We start from the raw sequence: 20,865 nt of genomic DNA, 5'->3' as shown, positions 1-20,865 counted from the left end.
TGTACATCAAAACGGTAAAACTTCAAACCTTTTTTATTTCAGTAGGTGTTTTGGTTTTGTTTGATTATATTTTATTGTTTTTTACTTCATTTGGCAATTCATGTCCTTGGAGTTAAGTTTGCTTTTAATGAAATGTGGTATACAAATAAAACTGCCATTTCAATCAGAAATGAGATGACACACTCACATTAACAGCACCTTTATCACACTTTTGTCTGTTTTATCATTGCTTCATTGTAAATTTTTTGCTTTGATAAAGTGAAGAATTGTACTTCAGAAATCATCATGTTGGCATCATTTGAGATCATTTTTTGTTTCAGCAACAGATGCTTCTCACATTTGTGCCATTTATATCCTGTAGCCTGTACATAGCTTATACTCACTACAGCCTGTACATACTTATAGTTATAGCATATTCATAACATACCTCCATACCATAATAGACCCATTTCTGTAATATACTTACATATCTATATTATTGCTAATATATATTGTAATATATCTATATCATGGCTAAAGCACTTCTGGATGGATGCAAACTGCATTTCGTTGCCTTGTACCTGTGACATGTGCAATGACAATAAAGTTGAATTCTATTTTATTCTATTCTATGAATTGGTTTTAAATGGTGTTGGTAACAAATGGTAATGACGCTGAATGTGTTGGTTTCTTAGTGCAAACATTATATACATCATTGTATTTCTATTCATTTATTGCAATGACTTCAAATTGAACAAATAATAAAATATTTGTACATAAGAAATGTTTTTAAAATAGTCAAAGTGTCACAAAATACACTTTTACACTACAATCAGATAGACCTTGAAAGTAGCAGGACCCTCTTTTGTCTACGGAAGTGCTTTAATTCTTCATAGCACAGATTCAACAGGTTGCTGTCTAAATCTATGACCTTGGTTCATATATACATATTGACATAATATAAAACATTTTTTCATGTTTTATTTTCATGTTTCACCAAATTCTGAATGTCACAGCAGAAATGTTCAGTTTTGTGTTCTTTATTAACAGGAGTGGTATCCAGTATTATTACTATGCATTATTATAATATATTGCTGCTGCAGTCCATTTGTTTTAAGGTACAGTTTGTGTGTTCAGATTTGCTCCTTACCTTAATTGTAACCAGTGGTTGTCTGAGTCACTGTTGAGCACTGTCCTGTTGACTTGAAGCAGTGTGGTCGTTCTCAGGTTGTCTTGACCATATCTACATGCATTGAGCTGTTTCCGTATGACTGTTTAGGTTAACTGCATTTCCCAATAACTGTGTAACAGTGACCTTTGAGTGCAGAATGGATTAAAGTGTTTTTTACTTTAGAATCAGTAGATGTGACGTATATATCTTTCGACCATTTAAGGCTTTTATCTTACACAGTTTTTGTTGTTGTTGTTGTTGTTGTTTTTATGTACAGCTGATATGTTCCATAAAAGCACAATGACTATGGCGAGACTGTTGTTTGGTTACTTTCTAATCCAGTTTATGTTTTTTTTTTTCATTGTCCTGTCAATATGAAAAATTAATAATTATTGAAATAAAATGAAATTTGAAAATAATAATAATAATAATTTTTGGGAGCTTTTACTCCAGTGGCCCACAAATGCAATGCAACTTAAGAGAACAGCAGCCAATGTTCAGATTAAAGGGCTCCAGAAGGGCCTGTCTGGCGACACTGTCCCAGGCAGAGTAAATTGGACCCTTGATTTTTTACTAATAGGAGCTGCCAAATTTGCTCTTGGTCTGGCCTCTCACCCAGGATCAATTAGACTTGAGAGACCCTACCAGGGGTGAATTGCCCCCAACAACATACATTATATTGCCAAAAGTATTCACTGATCTAGCACCTAAGCATGCAAAATGCTTCCACAAACATTTGTGAAAGATTGAGTCACTCTCAGGAGCTCAGTGAATTCCAGTGTGTTACCATGATAGGATGCTTCCTGTCTAACAAATATAATCATAAAATGACCTCACTACTAAATATTCCTCAGTGAGCTGGTTTATAACAAAGTATTATAACAAAATGGAAGTGATAAGGGAACAACGGAAAGTTCGCCATAAAATGGTATTACCATGTAAAATTACAGAGTGGGATCAGCAGATGCTCAAGTGAACCTTCTGAAGCATCCGTCACTACAGACCTCCAACTTCATGTGACCTTCAGATTAGCTCAAGAACAGAGCGTAGAAAGCTTCATGAAAAAAGGTTTCCATGGCTCAAAAGCTGCATCCTAGTCTTGTATCACCAATCAAAATGCAAGGTGTCAGATGCGGTGGTGTAAAACACGATGTCACTGGACTCTAAAGCAGTGGAGACACGTTCTCTAGAGTGATGAATCAGACTTTTCCATCTGGCAATCTGATAGACAAGTCTGGGTTTGTCGGTTGCAGGAGAGCGGTACTTGTCTGACTGCATTGTGCCAAGTGAAACATTTCGTGGAAGGGAGATTATAGTATGGAGTTGTTTGTCAGGAGTTAGACTGGGCCCCTTAGTGTCAGTGGAAGGAACCCCTAATGCCATTTCATACCAAGGCATTTTGAATAATTTCATGCTCCCAGGTTTGTGCGAACAGCTTGGGGATGGCTCCTTCCTCTTCCAACATGACTGCGCACCAGTGCACAAAGCAAGGTCCATAAAGACGTGGCTGAGGGAGTCTGGTGTGGAAGAACTTGACTGGTCAGCACAGAGTCCTGACCTCAACCTAGTAGAAAAGCTATGAGATGAATTAGAGCGGAGACTGCGAACCAGGCCTTTTCACCCAACATCAGTGTCTGACCTCACAAATGCACTTCTGGAAGAATGGTAAAAGAAAAAAAAAATCCCATAAACACACTTTGGCAATATAGTGTAGCTCCTCAGATCACTGGAACACACAAATCCCTGAAACACAACAAGGCTTGGAACTTTATAAAAGAATAGAATGGAGTAAACAATGGATTCAATTCCAGTTTCATTTCAATAGTATTAATATAGCACCAAATCAAAAGTTGCCTCAAGGTGCTTTATATTGTAAGGTAAAGACCCTCCAATAATACACAGAACACAGATAAAACACTGGCAATCATATAAACTCCGCTGAGCAACTGCTTTCGTCACAGTTGGAAAGAAAAACCTCCAGTAGAACCAGGCTCACGGCAGCCATCTGACGAAACCTGTTGGGGTGAAGGGAGGAAGACAGGCTAAAGAGCCAGAGATTAATAATAATAATAAACAAATGTGTGGGAAAAAAGTGACATCATGGGAATCCCCAATGCAGGGGGTGATACGGTAACAGTACTATGACGTAATTAAGATAACTAAGACCCGATTACTGCACATCATAACATCATTATTTACAATAATGCTTTGGATTTGTCATTTATGTAAAAACAACATGATAAAAACTCTCCCCTGGATGGGAAATCACCAAAACCACTGTGATCTCCCTGTTTTCCCTGAAAAAACAGAACAAAAAAAACCCTTTGGGAATTCCATTAGAAGAAGCTCGTGGTTTCGCTCTTTTACTATTTTTTCTTAGTATTTTTGCTTTAATTTAGAGTCCATCATCTTACATCTGCAAGCTACAGATGTAAATTGTGCTCTTCACTGTAGATACATTTCACACCCCTTCTCTTTCACCACTAGATGGCATTGCAAATACAGCCCAGCACCTTTCGAGGGCTTGTGAAAAAGTCTTTAACACTTTTTTGTGTTTCTCTCTGTGATGCCTGCCAGGACTCGGCTTTTGGTGTTTAGGCAATAGCCTGTAATATGTGTCGATATATGAGAACAAGCACTGTTTTAAAAAATGCATTTAAAAAGTCACGCAAAGAGCAGTTGTGAAGATACATGACTTTGTTATAAAGTTCTGCATTATGGTCAAGTACTTTGCAAAGTCATGATGGTAACTTTTTTCTGCACATCCATGCAGAGTCATCCCTATGACCAATCCTTAGTCGTTATAAAAGGAGTAACTCCAAGTTCTCTGTATTCCAAAGATGTCAGAAATTCCAACTGACTGCATTGCGCTCGCTTTAAAGATACCAATCACAGCAACAACAAGCACAGCATTAACTCAGCATCATCTATGACTGCAAACAAAAAACACCTGAGTTCTCAAACTGTTTGTGTTCTGTTTTTTACCTTCAGTCTGCAAGTGTCTGTTTGATCTCGTGGTGTGATCTATTGCACCTGCAGCCTGTGTAAGCAAATAAAATGTGCTTGTGTCAAAAGGGTAAATTCACTCAAAACACAAAACTAGATGGGCTCCAGGTTACACTCAAAATATTATCCCTGGTTATTATTCTGACGTGCCCTTTCAGGTTGTCTTGGCGTATAGCACAGGTTTGGACTTAACTGCATCAACACCAAACCAACACCAGTGGATGTGTTGCACTGGTCTGCTGTCCCAAACCTGATACTGGGCTTTTCTTTTTCATCTCATCCTTTTTATAGGGACTACATTCTGCAAAGAAATAGTCCCTTTGACCTGCCGACAATCATGAATAGGGATTATCCACACTAACCACAACAAGGAATAACAAGAAGACATATTTTTGTGTTCCCCTTGTTAGCATACAGTGTGCGTGTGCGTGTGTGTGTGTGTGTGTGTGTGTGTGTGTGTGTGTGTGTGTGTGTGTGTTTTACTTGGCTAAATACCAACCTGACTTATCGGTTTCGCATTAGATTTCCACTGAAGTCTGGTGAAACACCACAACAACATTATCTTTAGCTTGTTGCAACATTTGACTGCAGTTCAATGATAAATGATCAAACATTAACATTCACATTCACGTGGCGCTGAAAATGTTTTGAGCTTTATAGTCCATACACACAGTAGTAATCAACAATGTTTTACTGCCGCAGTATAATCAAAGTGTTATACGTTCTTCCCCCTCAAGGTCTGCTTCCTTCTTGTTGTCATTTTCAACTTGACACTTTTTTTTTTAATGTTATGCGCTCTCTGGTTTATAGATGCCCCCTCGCCCACACAATCAAAACAACGCATCACTTCTGAAAATTTCCTTCCAGATGTTTAGGTCAGTGGAATTCTTTCAAACAAAAGGTTTTTCTTCTGTGTGTGTGTGTCATACGTGTGGTGTGGGGGTGTTTCCAGTTAATGGCACTTGGTTGCAACCACAAGAAAAGAGGAAGTGCATAATAACTTAGAAAACTATTTAAAAAAAAAGAAAGAAAGAAAGAAAAAAAGCCAGCCTGAACGAGATCCCCCGGAGATGGCCCCATCACATTTTGGCAGAAGTCAAAAATTTACCATCTGGGGTTTTACCAGGAAAAGTGAAATTAGGTGTGAGACGCTGGAATTTGACTGGGCTCTGAGTAACAGGAAGTGCAGCTCACGTGGATTAGCCAAATCAACCTTGGTGTTGTTTGTTTTTCCAAAATCAAACATGACTCATTTCGTGACACCTCAGTTCAAGTTTGTGTGAAATTTTGATATTACCCCGCTTTAAGGTTTATGCTCTCAGTTAATAATACTAAGCTTTACGTGTGCCAACAAATGCAGTGATGCTTGCTGCTACTTTGAGCTAAAAATGTTTCTATATTATGGGAAATAAGCTTTTTATGCTTCTAAAATACTTTAACCTTGTCCTTTAAGTGAATGTGCACCTTTTACTTCAGTGAGACCATTCTTCATGAATTATACATTTTACATAGACTTTCTGAAGCCTGCTATTGATACACTGTATTTGCATCATATCACTAAATCTGAATCTAATTTGAATTTTAGGAGATGTGAAAGAGGCGGGGATTGCCCCGCGTTGACAGGAAGAGGCGGGGGCTCCCCCTTGACATTCACTTTCAACAACAAAGGGGTTTTTTCTTTCATTTTTACTTTCTTCCTTCTTTCTGCCACAGCTCCCAACTCTTGCAAATATCCGTCGCTCTGTTATTTCCCTGTGTGTGTGCTCTGCTCTCAATCACACGTCTAAATGATTTCTTCTCATAGCCAACCGGGTAGTGGAAACAGGACGAGAACTACAGTATGCCTCGTTCCTCTTTTACTTAAAAGAGGATACGCGTACCTCAGATTCCTGCAAATACAGTGTTTTTCACCACTAGATGGCGTAATGACACGTGTGCAGTGAAACAAAGAGGCTCTTCTGTGTTGTCGCCCCGCCTCCAGTCTCTCTTGTGTGTGTGTGCTACGTGCAGAGCATGCTCACAAGAGCTGGAAAGGTACATTGGCTGTTGACAACAATGTTGCATGCTTTTCACGTAGGCAACGCCAAACTGCACGAGGATCTCGAACATCTACCAAGACTGATTCAATCTCAGCCATACCAGACCTGCTGTTTTGTTGTGCAGAAAAAAAAATTGTTATGCAATAGTATCTGTGCATCTGCTTAAAAGCTACCTAAATAATGTAAAAGAGTTAATGGTTAAACTCTATTATAATATAAGTTGGAAAAAGATTAGATAAAGCATTGGGTGAGGCCGAGCACTGCACATGACTGAAAGGGACTCAGGATTGTATAGTAATTATGTGGAATGTGAAAGCCTAGCCCACATTGGGTTGTTTAACTTTAGTTTTCTTTTTGTCTTTAGCTCTTCTCAGCTTTTAAATGCTTTTCAAATGTACTTTTGGTTCTCTTCTTATTTCCAAAACATCCCATCTTCGCCTTCGTTATCCCTTTTACAGCAATATACAATATATACACAGTATAGGATCTATATGTAGACCTGTAGTCATCATGTTTGTACTGTTGCTGTTTGAGTTTCAGAGTAGACTATATCTACCAGCTTTATGATCAGTAATGTTCTGTATTGATCACTCTATTGTCTAATCTACAATAATCTACAAAGAGATTGTAGATTATTGCATCTCGTTACAAAATTTATTTATACATCAACTGTTGGGAACAAGTTGAAATTTCCGGAACTTCCAAATAAGGGCAAGGAAACTGATAAGGAAAACTGACCAGAGCCGGAAATGCCTCTTCTACAATAGCGTGAACTCGGGAAGTCTTTGTATAATTTGGTCCTTTTTTTTTCTTTTCTTTTTTTCACTTTGACTCAAGGCCAACACTTGCTGTTAGTGTTTTTTATATTGGCTTTTGTCATTGTTCTTTTTTAAAGCAAAACAGGAACTTTCTGTCATGCATGACATGACTTTTACGAAAGTACACCATTAATAAATGTTACACATAAACTATTAGCAATAGCTGTAAGAAAATGGTTGTAATGTAAAAGCTTCAAGGTTTGTTTTTGTTTTACATTTATCTGAATCGAAAGGTCCTCTTTAGTAAATCTGGAACAGATGTACTTTTAAGCACTGTTTACTTGTTCTAAGCAGACCTTCCCTACAAACCCTGAGTGTCAGACTAGGCCATCTCTTAATATTTGGTATCCCAAGTGTCTGTTTTCCAAGAATCGTCATACAGTTGAGGAGCTGTTACTGATTAAGTTTGGGAAATTTCTTTCAGTTACATTTGGGTCAGGAGAAACAACACAGACTTAAGGGGTTAAACAGAGAACATGCTGTTATTACACCTACCACCCACAAGGTGTGGTCAGACTGTGTCATTTGAGGTGTGGCAGTTATGACCCACAGGGTTCAAAGGATGCAGTCCGGATGTTCTTTCTCACACTTTGTGTAAATACAGGTGACATGTTAAGCAAACATAAAGATTGTTCAAGCGCCGCTGACACAACAAAATACACACATAGGTGTTGAGTTTTTCAGATCCCTATACAATTTTCGGTCTTAGTCGACTATTCAGTAAAAGGTTCACCACTGTGGAAATAGTTACCATAAAAGCGAAATAGATTTAATGTTTTTGCAGTCGTTTCTAATAAAATCACATCATTGCATGTCATGAATCCTTTGCATTCCTGATGGTACTTGCTCTTTGCAACAGTTTATGAGTCAGATTTTTCTTCATTTTTAAATGAAATGCAATTATTTATATTGTCGTTTTGCAAATGCAGTTGCTCACCAGCACTTTATTATGTGCTGTTTTGGAAGGAATGATCTGCAGGAGAGCACACCAAACTAACATCCAGACATTAGACAAGGAGGAACAAATTCCTGTATTACTCAAGCACCTGTGAACGTGTTAACAATACCTCAAGTAAGGGCGTGAGCCTGTACTCTAAAGGTAAAGTGGCTTTTAAGAATGCAGTCAGCTGGATGACATGTCATACAAGACATGCTGAAACAAATGAAGTTCTGATGTTTGACTTTGTCATACCCCCCACCCATAAGCCGATACTGATCTTAACTGAAGCCAAGGTATCTGTATTAGAACAAAACTAGAAAAGCTGGACTGGTTCATCCCTACTTACGACATGTATGTGTTAATACAAAATCATAAGAACATTTAGCAGGGAATGCTGTAGTTGTTGAACTGAGAGACTACAGCATGAAAAGCTGAAAATCTTTAGCAGAAAGCATTGAGTAGTTTTATGAATATGGATGAAAGTAAATTGTTATGAAATGTGTAGCAGTGCTTACACACTTGTAGTTTTCTTTTGTGGTAGTTGTAAGTAATTATTGTTCAAGTTTACTAAGACGTGCTTAAAAACATGAAAAAAGACATGCTTTAATCATGCCAACCTGAAACAAATAATTAAACATAAACTTCAATTTTATGTAACGGGGCTTGCTTTTCCCCCTCCCCCCCAAAAAGGGTGGGAAGCCCCCACGGTGTCAGTGTAAACAAATATGCTTCTACATGAGTAACAATGAAAGCAAAAGTAGTAGCCACATCAAACAAAAGAACCTCACAAGATATAAAAAAAAAAGAGGTACCCAAGCTCTCGCTAAAAAAAACAACAAAAAAAACAAAAGAAAGAAACATGCAAACCACAACATTACTCTAAAGGTTAATTTAGTTTGTTCCAAATGCTCGCTGTGGTGGTGGGGCCTGATAAAGTTGAATGAGTGAAAAGCTGAATGGAGCCAGACTGGGGGAGGCATGCATGGCGTTCACAGTCACATGGCAGATCGCGTTTCCTTTGTCTCCAAACCCCATGGCCTGCTTTGTTGAAAGAGGGGATCCGATTTCCCGAGGCTTTGATGTCTCCTCCTCCCAAGCCTCCACCCTCCTTTCTGTTGAGGCACCCACTTGTTCACCCACACACATGAACATGAACACACACTCACTCACTCACATGCTTGTGCCTTATGCTTATGTGAAACCCAACACAAGGCTGCATCTGGTGGGTGAAGCTGGCCGTGAGCCCGAAAACCTCATCGAATGACTTCATGTATGAAGCAGTCGAGATGAAATATAGCAGACAGGAAACTTGAAACTGACGACGCCATTGGCTTTGAGTCCAGAAATAAATAACAGAACTGAAAGCATTCTGTGCCCGATTACAGAATGCTTTTACATTTCCTGTCCTCATATAAAACATTATGTGTGCTGAAAACCGTGTACTGAAAGAACTTTGGCACAATAAACCGATTCTTTTTTTAAACATGACTTTGTTTTTCATACAGTTTGGTTCTGGAGTTAATATGTCATTCTCAGTGTACTGTGGAACAAAATAACCATTATCCAAACTAAACCCATCTGAGCCATTTTGTGAGCTCATGGAAAATACCTCGAGTAAATCTAAATCCTTCCATTTTCCAGAGTATACTGGCTCTAGGAAATAACTACCACAAACTGGTATGAGCAGGTTCGAGGGGGGAGTGTAATTTGATCACTAAATGTCTCTGGACAGGAAGACACAAACGCCTTTTAATGTTTTACCTGAGCCTGTGTTTTTATGTGCTCAGCTATAAACGGCTGATCCGGTGTTGTCGTCACAAGGCTGGGCAGGTGGACATGCATGATTATGAATGTGATCATTTGAGAATGAGGTGATGTAGGATTTTGAAACTGATACCGTAGTAGGGCTGCCACAAACGATTATTTTGATAGTCGACTAGTCACCGATTATTTTTGCGATTAGTCGACTAATCAGATCGCGCATCCATTGGATGTAAAACGTACAGCTTATTGCACCAGCAGCATCTGCTCTTATATAACTATCATTAGCTTACAGCTGTAAGTGTTTAAGGTATGTGCTAACTAAAAATAAAGACAAGATGATAGTTTATTAAATTTTAATGAAATTTGCAGATTGTTTCGGGGAAGTTTAATAAACTCCTCGCTATCTAAAATATAACAGGACACCGGAGTATATTCTCGAGCATCTCACACTTCTGATAATCAGTTGTCTGCTTGACGTTTATTCAGCTGTGTAAAAACTATAACTTTAATCTCAGCCAAACCGATTTACTCAGGAACAAATAAAATACTGAAAAAAGCCAAACAATAACAAGACAAGAGACAGAGAGAAGTAAATACCGGAAGGATAGGTCAAAATGACTGTTTAATTAAATAATGGTCATTCAACAAATCTTATGCTAAAGTAATCTCACATTTCTGTAAATACATTCCAAATAAAAGCTTAAACTCCATCAAGTAATGCAGAAATACAAAAAAAATACTCCTTTGGTGAAAAAGGGGACAAAGAGCATCATTCTTTGTCTCCTCTGAAGAGGCCTCTAGCAGCTAACTCGAGTTTAACCCCTGGAGGGTCTTAAGGACATTTATTGTCGTTAAGCACAAAGGTGGATGCATTTTTAAGACGCCTCCAGGTGTTAAATCAGCCAGTGAGATGCTAACAACCCCACAGGTGAAGATCATTCATTGGATACACAAAAAAGGGGCAGGATTACGAGGAGAAGAACAACAGCTGAGAAAACAAACTGATATATTACAGTATGCATGCATATTTGTCGACATTAAAAGAAACTCAGACACTGATAGAGTGGCAATAGTATCTACCCAAGAAAACTATTGCCAAAACTACCAAAAACTAAAACACAAAACAAGCCACGAGTTTTCAGTTAGTTTGATATTTCATTTTAGTGAAGCATAATATTTACATTCAGCATGTGTCCTAAATTTCCATATGGCAGTCTAAGGGGGGATAATCCATCTTAACGATCACTGGCTACCCATCTAACTTCTGCTGCAAAACAACATGTGGTATGTAAAGCATCCCTTTGATTGCATTGTTGTGGGGGCTTTGGCTGGGATGGTAGGGGCCTCCACCAAACCAGGGTACGCTAGCCAGACTGCAGAGGTCAAGGGGGCCTCTTCCCGCACACAGTCATTTCAGCGTCCTTCCTGGAACTGGGCTGATGTCAGGGCTGAGGAATGTGAAAAACAGAGCACACAGGGGCCCTTGTTCCTGTGCTCTGTATAGGCCTTGGGCACGAATCCAAAACACATGCCACACACGCTGCCTGAGTCGGACTGAGGGGGCAGGGAGGCCTGAGACACATGGCTGTGGAAAACACACAGTGAAAACATACTGGCGACATGAGAGCAGTCTGAGGTAGTACAGACGTACTTTGCCTGATGGTCTGAGGAAATATGTCTGAAATATATACGAGATGATTTGTCATGTTTCGAAAAGTAACTGCTGTAAAAAATCACGTGTAAATGGATATCATTTTAATTAAATTTTTTTTTATTTTTTTCAAATTCAAATTTTGAGACAAAAAGTACACTCTTTGGAAGTTCAGTTTTTTTTTTAAATATTCAAAGCAGAGTCATCCAAATTAATAGTTTTACACATTTTCACATTAAATAAAAGTAAAAATAAAGTAAAATATGTGAAAAGTTTATTTTATGTTTGATTCACAATGAAAATGAAGTGAAAAAAATGTGCTTGCTAATTGAAGACTGCAAGAGCTTTGACTAATTATGAAGAACAGCCTGCTTACACAGTTCCCAATTTTTGGGCGTTCCACAGGGCTCATGACTTGATCCCATTCTTTTCCTCATATATGTACATCAATTAAGAAGTCATACTTTTGAAAACTACATTTTTAAGCTTTATTAATATGGTGATGGGACTGACATTTATTTATACTTTTAACAGACCCAAGTTTTGTTTTTGTTTTTTAAAAAAACTGTACTTTACAGTACAGTACTCTGTTTTTGTTACTATTGTCCAAGATGTAAATATTTTTTTCTGTAAAGATTGTGTGTGATTGTGTCTGCTCTGTGTCCTGTTCTGTTTGTATATGTGCTTTTCTTCTGCTGCTGTGACAACCAAATTTCCTCTTGTGGGACAATTAAAGGATTATTCTATTCTATTCTATTCTATTCTATTCTATTCTTACTGATTCTAGCATATTAAGCTGTATTCCTAACAATTCTTTCACAGTAAATGAATAACTTACGTTCCATTCGTTAAACGCCTCTGTTACTATAGGAATGTACTCTTCATGACATTTTTGCATATGTCATGAAAGTACTGATGGGTGTGGCTAGTGATGCAATAGAGCACATGAGGTCACTGATAAGAAGTGCTGGACAGGAAACTAAATTGATACATGATATGAATCACCATCCAACTACTGTGGAGGCCATTTCAATGGAGTGAGCTAACGGTTTTGTTCAAGAAACCAGTTTGAGATAGTTTGAGCTTTTGTGACGTGGTTCATTATCCTGCCGGAAGCAGCTATCACACGAGGGTTTCTCATGTACTGAAATATTTTCAGCCATTTTCAAAACACAGATACCCGCTTACACATGGAAAAATCCATCAAGACAATTGACAAGTGGTTAATAATGAAATCATCAAAATGTTGATCAAATGAACTATCAGAAAAATGGCGAAGATTAAACATCCAGAATAAGACACTTTTTTTACGTTAGATGTAGCAATCATGATTACAGACAGATTAAATTAACAGACTGACTGAAAACGAAACAGAATGCGAAAATAAAAGCAAAAGAACCACAAAGGACAGACTTGTTTAAACGGTTTCTCAGCCATAACACAGCTGAGAAACCTGTTCTTGAACCATGCAAATATCAGAACATGCCCAGGAAAGCCCTGCACCCTGAATTACAACAACCAGATGAATTTGGATTTTAAGGTTTTTTTTATTTTTGCAAACAACATTCTTTTTATAAAAAATAAAAGCAAATGCAGATCAAGATTTTGCACAGATATGTATCAAAGCGAACATTAAAAAATGTGAGTGAACTTTAAAGAACTCAGCAAGTAGAAACACGATGACATCATAACACACAAGAACAATGACATACCCTTACTGGCAAAAGCCTGGGAGGGATTTATTTTGGTGACACCTAACAACCACAGTTATCTAAATAAAAGAATGTTCCCTCAGTCTCAGTGCTTAACCTACATGCCTGAAGCTGTTGTCATCTACCCAACATTGTCTGTCTAGGACACAATGTTCTATTTTTTCACAATGATGAGCGTCCTCACCCAGTTTGATGCAGTTGTCGCATTCTTGTCGTGACTGCTGTGAAACGGTACTGGACCCTTTTCTGGTTTCTTAATGTTTTCCATATTTGTCATGTTTCAGATCATTAAAAAATGTAAATATTAGACAAAGATAGCCTGAATAATCCAAAATGTAGTTCTTAAATACTGATTTCATTTATTGAATGAAAAACCTACCCAAACCTACCCAACCCTACATGAAAAAGTAATTTTCCACTAAGCCTAATTATTGGTTGTGCTACTCTTGGTAGCAAGAGCTGCAATCAAGTGTTTGCAGTAATTGTCAGTTATTCACATTGCTGTGGAGGAATTCTTGTTAACTCTTGTTAAATCATGAATTAACTGTGATTAACTTGAATTTATGAAACGCTGAGCTCAGTTTCACTAGATTACTGCAATCCTTTTGGATTTAAGATATTAAATTGAACCTGGCAAAGTAAAGTTAAGATTTGAAAAAATTGGAGAAAAGATGGGAAAAAAAGATGGATGAAGATTTTCCATTTCTGCTGCATTTCTTTTTTCAATAGCCTTAAAACACACATGGTAGAAGAAGTAGTTCATATGTTTCTAATCTAACTGAGTGCTTTATACCAGGGGTCCCCAACCTTTTTTGCGCCACAGACCGGTTTATGTCCGACAATATTTTCACGGACCGGCCTTTAAGGTGTTGTGAATAAATACAACAAAATAAAACCAGCACCGGTGCCCAGAAAAAGAAAAATTTATTCGTAACACACAGGAAAAGACTCAGTGAAACCGAAATAACGATAAAAACAGTTTAAAATATATCAATAAAAACCCTGAAAACCATAAATTTCACACCCGAGCCTCAACTCTCGTGGCCCAGTACCAAACAACTCACGGACTGGTACCGGTCCGTGACCCGTTGGGGACCGCTGCTTTATACAACATGGCTCATTTATCTTAGCACTTTTTTCTGCATCCAAGTGTTTTAATCTAACATGCACACTCTGCAAAACTCATCTTGCCCAAGAATACTTTGGCATTTGGACTAAAGCATCCAGGGATCTAAACATCAGTCTTCTGATTGGTCAACGACCTCCTCTACCTAAACAGAACAGACTTGTGTGTGCAGGTGAAACTATTACAATGGCTCACCCTTAAAGGGATGAAACAACACACAAGAATCCCAGCTGTGAACCTTCCCCCAGAAGTGATGCCTATATACATCTGAAGTGAAACAGCAAATATGTTTTAAATACAAATTGCAATTACTCTATTCACTCACAGGGCCTGTTTTTACCACACACAAAGAGAAAATCAGTACTGTTTTGACCCACAGTGCTTGTTTTTAACCAAACAAAAGGGGAATGGGGAAAGGGGAAGAGGGTTTAGTTCTGTTTTCCTAAAGAAATACTGAAAATAAGTGTAATAAAAAAGTTGTTTCTGTTGAGAGCTAATTTTTTTTTTTTTAAAAGGTGAGGATACTGAGATACTTAAAAATACTCTTAAGATATTCCAGGATATAACTGTGGTACTGTATGAGAAAGTTGGGGGCGGCAGAGAAGTATGTGAGGGTGATGCAGGACATGTGTGTGGACAGTGATGAGGTGTGTGGTAGGAGTGACAGATGACTTCAAGGTGGTGGTGGGATTACATTAGGGGTTGACTCTGAGCCCCTTCTTGTTTACACCGGCCAGGTTGAAAGATAAGGTTAGGCAGAAGTCTCAGTGGACTATGATGTTCACAGATATTGTGACCTGTAGTGAGAGCAGGATGCAGGTGGCAGAAAGGTAGGTATGCTCTGCATAAAAAAAGAGGAATGATAGTCAGTAGAAGCTCTAGAAATGAGCAGAGAGAATGACAGCTTAAGTCCAGTGTGATAATATCACAATATGGAAGAAAAGTGACGGATATGGGTAAAGCCTGGTTGGGGACTTATTTTGATGACACCTAACAACCACAAGGATCTAAATAAAAGCATGCTACCTCTTACGTCTTAGTATTTAACATACATGCCTGAAGCTCCTGTCATCTACCGAAACTACCCTACACTGTCTGTTTAGCACAGAATGTTTTATGCTTTCACATTCATAACCTAGTAAATCCTCACCCAGCTTGACACAACTGATTTTGGAGACAAAGTTAGAGAGGCCAAGAGGGTGAAATGGTTTGGGCATTTGTAGAGGAGAGACTGGGAAAAGTGAACAAAGATGCTTAATATGAATCTGCCAGTCAAGAGGAAATAGAGAATATTCATGGATGTAGTAAAGGAGGACATGCAGAGGGTTGCTGTGACAGAAGAGGATGCTAGGGATGTGTGATGGAGGCACTCGGGAATTTTAAATGTAATATGAAAAAATTATACTGACACTATCAACATGCCTGAATCTGAACTGAGCTGAACATCTAAGATACACAGTTGGTCTAAGCATTTCTAATGATGCTGTTTGGCTGACACAGAGTGTTTCAAATGAAAATGCCCTGCAGCGTGTCTTCAGATCTTCTTGCCCTGTTCTTGCTGCGGTGTGTCATCAGTCAAGCTTCAAATTGTGAATGCCTGACCTCATTACATTTCTTGTACCTCCCTTGTTATGGTAAGGCCAGGTCACATCTGATGAGATTACACTGACCTGTTATGTAAGGGATACATGTCCAGGCATGTGTTTCTGAGCAGTTATTTCAGCCTCTAGCAGGAATCTGTCTCACCACTGCACTTCAGAACACAATGTTCTCAACTACTGATGCAGCATGCACGTGGAATGTCAGGCAACCACATAAACAAACTGCAGATGAGCACGTCTTCTCCCAGGAGTTATTCAGTTATCACTGAAAACAGGATAGAATGTAGTCAGTATAGCTCCTAAGGGTGCTCAGCCCAGTCTCGCAGCAAAATGTGAGTCACAAGACAGTCTGTTTGTGTATATGGACTGCAGTTGTCATGTTTTTTGGGTTTTTGTGACAGTCAGCACAACTGTTAAACCGATGTTATGTAGGTAAGGATATTTAGTACCTGCAGAACACATGTTGTCTAGACTCTTCATTGGGGACACGTCACTCCTTTGATACCCCTAACAAAGTAGTTTTATTGCATAAACTTACAAAGTAATTTGTAATTCCTAAATTTAACTTAAACAAATCTTTACTTTGACCCTCCAGATGTGGACTTCTTTCCCCCATTAAAAGTGAAAAAGACTCATCGCAAAAGTCAACACATGTGAGATATGACAAATAGTGTGCAGGAAAATGGAAAAAAAGGGGAAATTTGTGTCCGGAAACATGAATCAATACATCCTACTATTTCACAAACCTCCATGACACTTTTCCCACCTGCGCCACCATGAAGTCAATGCAGAAGTCTACATAAGTGGACTTCATGGTGGCTTCAAGGATGCATTGTTCTTGTGAGCGAGGCCAACTTAATACTATCTTAATATCAGCTTTTGTGGTTGTAAGGCTTCAATATATATATATTTTCACTGTATAGATGGGTTTTGTTTTGTGTTTTTTACCTCCTCTGCTTTTTAAATATAACCATGTTTTACATAGATGTCATTTTGTCACTTTGTCCTTTATTTCTATCTGAAAGTCTTATCACGTATTTGTCAGCTGGTGTCATTGGGTTAGTGTAAATGTCATCATAGACAATAGATCCCGATGAAGTTTTGTAATGCTATTCATTTAGATAACAAAGTAGGCCAATGCTGTTCTAAAAGGTTTATATACTCACAGCCGTTCTGGTTCCACTGATGCAATACTCTATTATACACGGCTTACAGTCTGAGATGCCTGCTGTTAAAAATGCATGTAAACAGCACTTAAGGGTATGTCATGTCTGCAGGCTTTGTGATTGGTTGATGCAACAGGCGAGCTCTTTAGTGTTTTAAAAAACAGTTGTCTTTGTTTTACAGAAATCCTACAGAAATCCCTTCCATAATCCAGCAGACTCCCCAGAGACATCCAACAACTGTACTGTAAAGAGACGGGGGAAGAAATACATGCCCGCCCACAGGTATTTGGTTCCATTGAATCATTTATGGCTGCAGAAAAAGAGCTTTTGGGTAACGTTTCGGATTCTAAAAATCATAGCTTAGGGATTTAAAGGAGGTGAACATTTTACAAAAGTGCACAACATGGCAGTACAACCTCATTTGCATTTGTATAGAAACATGCACAAAAACAAATCATTGCAGAGTTTTAATCTAGAATGACACACACACCCACACAACCCTCTGGGTTTGTTCAAAATCACAATCCTTTCAGCTTGTTCATGGCCAAAAGTGCCAACCAACAGATTAGGTCTGTTGGTTGTTTTTTTGCTATTTTTTCTGCATAAATTTTTTTACTAACATCAGTTCTTTTCAGAAATATAAAATAGACATGACCTTTTACATGTTTAACCCCTAAAACACCAGTTTGTTTGTACAATGCACTTGTTGGAAGACAACCTCAAAAATGACCATTTTATAAATTCGCAGTGCTACTGTATTTTCTTGTATTATTAATAGTCGAGTCTGGGACATGTAATTGATTAACATCAACATGGATTATTATGCATTGTTATTGTTGTGCATGGAAAGCAAAATAGATAAAACTCCCACTCAGCTTGTTCATGGCCAAAAATGGCCAACTTTTGTTTACGTTTACAAAATGTTATAAAATGAATATATATTCAAATATTTCTCTACTTTGGCCGACTTGATTCTTTAAATTAGCACCAGTCCTGGTCATGACAATCAAAATTCCATTCAAATTCAGAATTTTAACCCTTTCAATACCAGTTAGATCACACAATTGGTGCAATCTGATTTATTTTCTCATCATGATTGCAGTTAGATGTACATCAATAATTAATAGTATCAATGATTATATATGCATCATTACTTCTTTGTGCAGTGACAGAAAAACAGAAAAGCTCCCACTTAGCATGTTCATGGACAAAAGTGGCCACCTCCTGCTTAAGGTCACAAAATGCTATAAAATGAATATATATTAAACAATTTCAACTTGATTTTTCAAATTGGCATCAGTCCTTGAGGTGAAAACCGAAATTTTCTTCAAATTAAGATTTTTTTACCCTTTAAATGTCAGTTAGGTTATATATTACCAGTAACTTTTCAGAAAAAAGGGGAATAATGTTCAATTTTTTTCTCAATATAATTAATTTTTTTTGCCTGTCCCGTTCGGCACTGTAGCAATCAGAATTACTGTCTGAAGGCCAAGAAAGATGCCCAACGGATTTACTTTTCCAAGTGGATCATTATGGCTTTGCCATACTGGTCAACTTGATATTTATTTATTTATTTTATTTTATAATTTCTTTTAAACTTTTAAGTTATTACAAATGGAACAGAAATGACTGGGGGATAGGAAAAGGAGAGACGTAGACAAGATAAGTTTAAGGCAAGGAGGGAGAACTGGGAGAAGAGGCAAACAGAGAAAAGACTAAATCTGCTAGATCACCTGGTGGGGAAAAAAAGAAGAAGAAGAAAGCAAGCATAAAGACAACAACACAAAAACCACAGCAACACTCTAGATAAGTATAAGTAACAGTAAATAATAAATATTGAGTGTTACTGAGCAGCACACAAGACCAAAAATGCACGGCATGCTTTGAGGCACCAGCCAGGGAAGATTGTGTGTGTGTCTATGAACACCCGTGTGTACACCTGTGGTCACACCTGTGTGCCTGAGCGCACTTGTTTTCAAAAGGTTTTTCCATGTAACTATTTGATAGTGGGTGTGGGGAGCCATAGCCCTGCCCCCCAGGACATAAAGCAGGCCCACGGAGCCCACGGAGTACCACCGGAGGGACAGAAGCACCACCCTCCTGAAAAGAGCTGAGGAGCTCCCCAGACGGGGGTCACCCAGCAGCCACGATGCAGAAGCTACAGGGGGCTGCAGTGAAGTGCCCGCAGTCTCCGCCAGCAGCCATCGCGCCAGAGCGGGCCGAGCCCCAGGCCCTGAGGGAGCCACAGGTGCCAGTTAAATATCAGTTAGATCACATAATTGTAATTATTTAGAAAGAGATAAAAGCTTAAAAAAATTTTTCAAATTAAACATGCAATCTGATTTATTTTCTCATCATGATTGCAGTTGGATGTATATCAATGATTAACAGTATCAGTGATTAAATATGCATCATTACTTTTTTTTGCAGTGACAGAAAAACAGAAAAACTCCCACTTAGCATGTTATGGCCATGTTTTTTACCCTGTAAATGTCAGTTAGGTTATATATTACCAGTAACTTTTCAGAAAGAAAAGGGAATAAATTGAATATTTTTTTCAGTCATCAGTGCAGGTCAGTACCAGTAACAGTAACAATGATTTTAACTTTTTTGCATTATTACTTCTATTGATGAATAGCCAAAAAAAACAACTCCCACATGGGGTGTTGATGTCCAGAAATGACCATTTAATGACCAAATGACCACTAAAACGACCAGAATTTGTATTTTAGCTTGTGCATGTGTGTGCATCTTCATTATCAGTAGGATGTGCTAATTACAGTTGCACCTTGTTCTCATTTTGTTGGCGAGGTGAGGTTAACAATCTAGTTCAGACTACTGTATGTTCGGATCAATGACAGAAGCGGCTGAGCATCAGGAACAAGGCCGTCTTGCAATTGTTGAGATCATCAGCATGTGCCCCAGCTCTTCGAGGATCACTCTTCATTTGTAGGTTTTAGACAACTCCCACTCCTATGAAGTGGTTTCCAAGGGACAAATGCATTGTATTCCAAGACATCCAGGAGATAGTAGGGCAGAGGACTTCTTCCTATCCTTGCTCCCTGACCACATCATATGGTCAGGGAGCTTGAAGCAGTTATGACCTTCTTGCCATCTTGTCAGAAGAAAATTATCTGGAAGCTGTTGGGCTTACTTATAGCAGCAGCACTAACTGAACCTGCATAAACTGCAGGACAGATTTACAAACAGTGTTTGTTGTTGTTTGCGCTGCAGCTGTGAACTCTGCAAAATGTCCTGTGACATATATATATATATATATATATAAATTTTTTTGAAAGTTAATATTTTGGGTATGGTATTTTCTATGAAAAGTACAAGAATAAAAGTGCTTTGAAGCCAAGTTTGCCTGGGAAACTCAAAGCTCAATAGCCTGCATCTACAGAAACTCACTGCAGCCTATGTAATATTTGATGTGTTGTAATTTATTCCACTCCATCTTGCAGATACATATTTGTGCTGCAATGTCATGCACAAACACAAGCTATTACATCCTTAAGATCAAACCTATGCCAACATAGCGTCATTCTTTTGGTCCATTGGAGTGCAGTAAGCCACCGTACGCCCTTATACAAAACTAAGAATATTACATGAAATTGCTTGTTTGGCCAAAAATGGGTAAATGATGTCAGGGCTCACAAAATTTCAAAACCCCTGGTAGCTCTTCGGGCAGGGACTCTTCAGTTTTTGGTAGCCCAAAATAAATTTAAGTAGCCCAAAAAAAAAGAGAGCAATTTTTTGATTGATGTTTTGTAACAAACAAAACATTAATCAAAAAATTGTTGAAACACAAATTACAACATTGTATAAAAATTACAACCATCAACTCAAATACTTGGTTCTAATTGAACAGAAATTTCTAAGAACTTGTAAG

Source organism: Simochromis diagramma, unplaced genomic scaffold (genome assembly GCF_900408965.1).
Source record: "Simochromis diagramma unplaced genomic scaffold, fSimDia1.1 OVJJ01000361.1, whole genome shotgun sequence".
Lineage (NCBI taxonomy): Eukaryota > Metazoa > Chordata > Actinopteri > Cichliformes > Cichlidae > Simochromis > Simochromis diagramma.
Note: the sequence above shows the minus strand (reverse complement) of the source record.